This window comes from Eptesicus fuscus, chromosome 6, assembly GCF_027574615.1.
Source record: "Eptesicus fuscus isolate TK198812 chromosome 6, DD_ASM_mEF_20220401, whole genome shotgun sequence".
NCBI classification, from domain to species: Eukaryota; Metazoa; Chordata; class Mammalia; order Chiroptera; family Vespertilionidae; genus Eptesicus; species Eptesicus fuscus.
Genome location: NC_072478.1, coordinates 26,977,630 through 26,984,408, shown reverse-complemented (window position 1 = coordinate 26,984,408; position 6,779 = coordinate 26,977,630).

Genomic DNA, 6,779 nt, shown 5'->3' with positions numbered 1-6,779 from the left:
AGGGGCTCCCCGGGCGGCGGCAGCCTCTGCAGGCCGGTGCCGGACGAGGGACTGCGGACGCGGCCCTGTCTTCCCCGGGTAATGGATGGCCCCGGAAAAAAGCACCATTTTGCCGGCAACGTGCACAGCTTTGATTTATTAAAGGCATAACAATTATGAAAATAGCTGGTTTATAATCAACTTGCCCAAGGACCTAATTGATTTCTGGGGTGAAATTTAGAACGGGAGGTATTGACACCCTAAGGACAGGGCCACCGGCCTTGGGATGGGCCGTGATGGGGTGGCTGGCTGGCCGGCCGGTATGGGTGCAGGACGAGGGGTTGGGAAGACAGTGGCCTGAGTCTGGCTGCGTTTTTGTCCCCTCGTGAGATGTTGGGCTTCTGGCCAGCTTTACCCTGGAGGTTAAACCTCCGTGGAGGCTGCCATTTCCCAATGATGGAGGCCGGCTCTGGCTCCAGCTGAGGGTCCTGAGCCATCGCGCCCACAAACCCCTCAGTGTGTTCTGTGTTTGGAGACCTCATTGTCACATCCAGAGCGGCCATGAGAGCCTGGCACCGTGTGCGTAAATGAGTCTGCCCCACGGTGTCCAGAACCTTCTATTCCTCCAGAGAGAGTCCAAAGTGAGGGTTGCCAAGTTTGGTCAATAAAAATACAGGAGGCCTGCCCCAGCTGGTTTGGCTCAGTGAATAGAGCGTCGGCCTATGGACTGAAGGGTCCCGGGTTCGATTCCGGTCAGGGGCACATGCCTCGGTTGCGGGCTGGATCCCTGGTGGGGAGCGTGCAGGAGGCAGCTGATCGGTGATTCTCTCTCATCATTGATGGTTCTCTCTCTCTCCCTCTCCCTACATCTCTGGAATCAATAAAAAAAATATTTTTAAAAAATACAGGAGACCTAGTTAAATCTGAGTTTCAGACAAACAATAAATGAATTTTTAATATAAGTATATCCCACACAATATTGGGGATATACTAATACCAAAAAAATTATTCATGGTTTATCTGAAATTCTAATTAAACTGGACATTTTGTACTTTACCTGGCAATCCCATCGTGACATTCAGGACCCCAGTCCCCTACAGCCCCACGAAGACTCTGTCGCCTGGTGAGGAGATTTAGGCAGAGGCTACTCAATGCCTGTCCAAGGTCACAGGGTGGCTGACTTACGATTCAAACCCGACCCTGAGGTTTGAGACTTCAAAGCCTTCAGGCTCCTACACTGCTTTCAGAAGGAAGAGACAACAGCTTTTCTTTCTCTTCGGGGACAGGTTAGACTGATTAAGGGGACCAGGTCTGGTGACAGACAGCTGTGGTTTCAAATCTCCCCAGTTCAGCCGTGTTATTATTGCTGTGTGACCTTGGCAAAAGAGCTTTGCCTCTCTGGGCCTCTATCTCCAGCACTGTAACATGGACGTGATCGCAGCATCTCCATCACAGGGTGCTGAGGAGGAGAAACTGATTTGTAGGCACCCTTCCAGATGAGCACTCAAGAGATCATTTGGGCCCTGGTCGGTGTGCTCAGTGGTTAGAGCGTCGCCCTGTGCACCAAAGGGTCTTGGGTTTGATTGCCAGTCAAGGGCACGTACCTGGGTTGCAGGCTCACTCCCTGCCCCCAGTCTGGGCGCGTGCGGGAGGCAACCAGTCAATGTGTCCTTCTCACATCTCTCTCTCTCTCTCTTCTCTCTCTCTCTCTCTTCTCTCTCTCTCTCTCTCTTCCCTTCCCATCCTCCCTTCCACTCTCTCAGAAAAGCAATGGAAAAATATCCTCAGGTGAGGATTTAAAAAAAAAAAAAATGGAGAGATCACTTGGGGTTCCCAGAGTCCTAACAAGGACAGAGCAGAAAGAGACAAAGAGTTAGAGACAAAGAGAGACAGTGGTGAGAGAGACAGAGTCAGAGACAGAAAGACAAAGAGAGTCAAGGCAGAGAGACAAAGAGAGACCCACAGAGGAAGATGGGTGTCTCCCCTTTGGAAATGGGGTGGCTGCAGAGGGTGGAAATGAACTTTGCAAATCAGAGGGTTTCAGTAGTTTCTCTAAGGCGGGGAGAAAGCAAACAGGAAGCGGGGATTTAGAGTGCAGAGCCCAGCAGCTGCCCGTGCCCAGTACCCATGACGGCCCCGCTGAGCACTTTTAAATATCGTTAAAGATAAAATAATTTTTCCCCCTCCGAGCCGAGTGATTGATGCAGTAATGGGCCCTGCCGACAGGGAGAAGGTCAGGCTGGAATGTAATCAGTTTTTTCCAGAGCGATGCATAAACATGATGGCACAGTGGCAGGGAGAGGGAGAGGGGCCCACAGCTTGTCCCCAAACCCTCTGAGCTCTCCGCAGAAGGGCACGATGAGATGATGAGGACAGAGGGGGCCAGGGGGGCTTCCTGGAGGAGGTGTGGCTGCAGCTGGGGTTGGGAAGAGAAGCCATCTCAGGCAGGGGGAACTGCAGAAGCAAAGTGTGGAGGTTGGATATGTCTCTTTACGCGTCTTCCCGCCCCACCTGATCCCCACATCTCACTGCATTATTCTCAGCTTCAAACCTTCCATGGCTCCCAGCTACCCATGGCACTAAGGGTTTTACTCCTGACTCTTCCTCTTATTAGCTGTGTGATCTTGGGCATGTCCCTTCCCCACCCAGCCAGAGTCTCCTCATCTGTAAAACAGGATGATCATTGCTTCTGCACCCCATGGATATGATGTGAGGACTTAAAGAAAGAACAGCAGCATCAATGCTTTTGGCTGCAAGTAACAGGAAAACCCAAGTCAACTTGCTTCAATATTAAGAAACACTTTTTATCTTCTACTCATTAAGATCTTTACCGCCCTAGCCGGTTTGGCTCAGTGGATAGAGCGTCGGTCTGCGGACTCAAGGGTCCCAGGTTCGATTCCGGTCAAGGGCATGTACCTTGGTTGCGGGCACATCCCCAGTAGGGGAGTGTGCAGGAGGCAGCTGATCGATGTTTCTCTCTCATCGATGTTTCTAGCTCTCTATCCCTCTCCTTTCCTCTCTGTAAGAAATCAATAAAATATATTTAAAAAAAAAAAAAGAAAAAGAAAAATTTTTTATCTTCTACTCATTAAGATCTTTACCAAAAGTACTTATTCCAAGAGCCTTTGCCTATCAATTCCTCTACTCTCTATCTTTTAGCCCCTTCATCTTCCTTCCTACACTTACCGCCTGGCACTAGGTATTGTTCATTATCTGCTCTCCTCCTCCTCCTCCTCCTCCTCCTCCTCCTCCTCCTCCTCCTCACCCTCTTCCTCCTCTCCTTTCCCTCCCCCTCCTCCTCCTTCCCTCCCTCCTCCTCCTCCCTTCCTCCTCTTCCTCCTCTTCCTCCTCAGAATGTCAGCTCCCTGGGGACAGGAATTTTTATCAGCTTCATTAGCAAGTTCCCAGTGGCACATGGAAGTGCTCATTAAATGCTTGTTAAATAAATGAATGACTTGTTCATCCAGGGATGATTGATTTAGCTATTCTAGAACCTAGTCTTGCATCTTCCTCAGTATGTCTACCATGTTGCTCCTCATGGTCGAACATATTGCCAAAGATCCAACCACCCACATCCTTATTCTAGCAGCAGGAGGGAAGAAGGGTGGAAGGACAAAGTAGATTTTCTCCAGTGGACTGTCTCCTTTATGGAGTCTTCCCAGAAGCCCATCCCAAAATCTCATTGACCAGGACTCAGTCACATGGTCATTCCTAGCTAGCTAGCTGCAAGGGAGTCTGGGAAAAATAGTCTTTAATAGAGTACCATCCAGCAGTGGTTCGGTGGGTGAGGAAGAGTGGGAGGATGGATGTTAGGAGGCAAAGACCAATGGACGTACGCCTGACTCCCACATCTGCCAATGCCAGTTACCACCGTATTAGCTTCCTATGGCTGCCGTAACAAACTACCACCAACTTAGTGAAATACGTAGTCAAACCATGTACACGGACTATCTGACAGTTCTGCAGTCTGGAGTCCGACACGGGTCTCCTTGGGCTAAGGTCAGGTTGTGGGTAGGGCTGGTTCCTTCTGAGAGCTCCAGGGGAGAGTCGGTCTCCTGCCTTTTCTAGCCTCTAGAGGCCCCTTCCTCCATCGTCACAGCTAGCAATAGCCGCTCAAGTCCTTCTGGTGCTGCCATCTCTCTGCTTCCCCCTGTCCTTCCTCCTTCTTCCATTCTTCAGAACCCTTCGGCTTACCCTGGGCCCATCGGGACTCTCCACGACCACCTCTCTCTCTTAAAGTCAGCTGACTAGAAACCTTCACTCCGTCTGCACCTTAATTCCCCTTTGCCATGTGGCTTACCCTTTCCTCGTGGGCTCTGGGGATTACGACCTTCCCCCTCTTTGGCCTGTCCAACTCCTCCTCACAGCCTCCACGGAGGAGAAAATACTGCTGGGCTCATTGCCCAGATAAGAACATGGAGACCCCCAGGGGATGGAACAACTTGCTGGGGGTTCCTCCCAGTCTCAGAAATTCCAAAAGCTGGAATCTGAACGGGTGCGTGTGTGACTGCAAAGCCTGGGCCTCCTTTAACCACTGTGCTGTGTGTATCATTACTGTTGCTGTGGCGATCATTCACCCAGTCCACACCACCTCCAAGATTCCTGCTCACGCTGAACCTTTAGAGAAGGGTGTTACAAAGGAGGGCGTGGAGGCACGGGAGCTTGAAGGACACTTCAAGGTCACCCAGTGGGTGGCAGACCCAGAACCTGAATCCACTTCTGCCTGGCAACAGACCACTGCCCTCCCTGCCTCTGGGGAGAAAGCTGCGCCTACGGGGGCCACCGAGGACCCTGGGTGGGTAATTTGGCAGCTCCAGGGACTCACTAGGCCCTTTTTCCTTCTGGCAGAGACCGGGGCACAGTAGGTGAGGGGAAGCGGGCCAAGTGCTGAGTCTGCAATGCAACAAATCTCCACAAAAGCCACCGGCCACATGGCCGTAGAGGCCCAGGACTCTGTGAACGATCAATCTCTCCCCACCCCTCTCACTGGTGTCCTCCATCCTCCCTCTCCCGGTCTCTGCCCAGCTTCCTAGTGCAAAGGAGGGCCCGAGAGGCACAACAGAGCATCCAGGCTCACCAGGCACTGAAGGGTAGCCTGTCAATCACAGAGACACTCAGAGGCAGGATCCAGCCAAAGAGAGAGCAGAGGTTAAGAGCACAATCCAAACCCGGTGGGTGTGGCTCAGTGGTTGAGCATTGACCTATGAACCAGAAGGTCACGGTTCAATTCCCAGTACATGCCCAGGTTGTGGGCTCAATCCCTAGTAGGGGACATGTAGGAGGCAGCTGATCAATGATTCTCTCTCATCACTGATGTTTCTATCTCTCTTTCCCTCTCCCTTCCCCTCTGAAATCAATAAAAATATTTTGAAGAAAAAGAAAAAGAGCACAATCCATAGTATTGGGAGTTGGGTCCCCATCTTAGCCCCTCCCCTAATGCTGGGCCAGCAAATTAAATTTACTATGCCTTGGTTTACTCATCTGCAAAATTAATCTTGCTATGCCTCAGTTTTCTCATCTGCAAAATGGGTTTGAGAAGAACTCTACATCATAGGGTTGATGTAAGGGAATGGGAACTACGACAAGCCCTTCAGATACTGACAGCAGATGAATCCTGTGTTAGTTCATAGGAGATTTCAAGGTGGTCCAGTGAGGCTTCCTTGAAGAGCCAACCTTTGATCTGAGCCTTAGCACAGGGGAAGGATTTGGAGGGACTGACAGCAGAGAGGCTGGGCAGTGACTGGGTTCAGGTGGGGGAAGAAAATAAGCATATGGGTGCTCATAGGAGAAAACTGAGGCACAGAGAGGTTCACTGACTTTCCTGGGGCCACAGACAGGCAAGGTCCAGGGTTGGGACTTGAACCCAGGCAGTCTGGCACAAGGGCCCTGATCGTTAACCACTCTGCAGGGAGGGCTTCTACCTGTAGCACCAAGTCCAGCCCAAAGCTGCTCACTCAGCTGCTCATGTCCCTAACACCTCCCAGATGTTAGAAGCTGATCCCCTCCCCTGTCACCCCCAGCAGCAGGTCTGCAGTTAGAGAAGTTCTGCTGATCACACACACACACACACACACACACACACACACACACACATCACTGGCTTGGTGCCTGTTATAAGCAAATTGTGCCCCGCTCCCAGATTCATATGTTGAAGTTCTAACCCCCAGGACCTCAGAATGTGACTGGATTTGGAGGCAGGGCCTTTAAAGAGGTAATTGAGTTAAAGTAAGGTCACATGGGTGGGCCCTAATCTAATAGGACTGGTGTCCTTAGAATATGAGGAGATTCGCACGCAGACATGCACAGAGGGTGGACCACGTGAGGACACTGGGAGGAGGCAGCCTTTTATAAGCCAAGGAGAGAGGCCTCAGCTGAAGCCCATCCTGCTGACACCTAGTCTCAGACTTGCCTCCAGGCTCCAGGATTGTGGGAAAATAAATGTCTGTTGTTTAAGCCGCCCAGTCCGTGGTACTATGTTATGACAGTCCCAGCAAGTTCACACAGTGCCATGAACCAGCTTCACCAAAACTGGATCATCAATAGTCAGGACTCTGGTCTGCAAGTGGCAAAGCAACAGCAACAATAACACCAGATTCAGATCAGCATGGGCAAAAAGGGAGCAATTGTAAAATATCCTATACTAGAGGCCCGGTGCACGAAATTCGTGCATGGGGGAGAGGGTGTCCCTCAGCCCAGCCTGCACCCTCTTCAATCTGGGACATCTCTCTCACAATCCAGGACTGCTGGCTCCCAAATGCTCACCTGCCTGCCTTCCTAATTGCCCCTAACCGCTTCTGCCT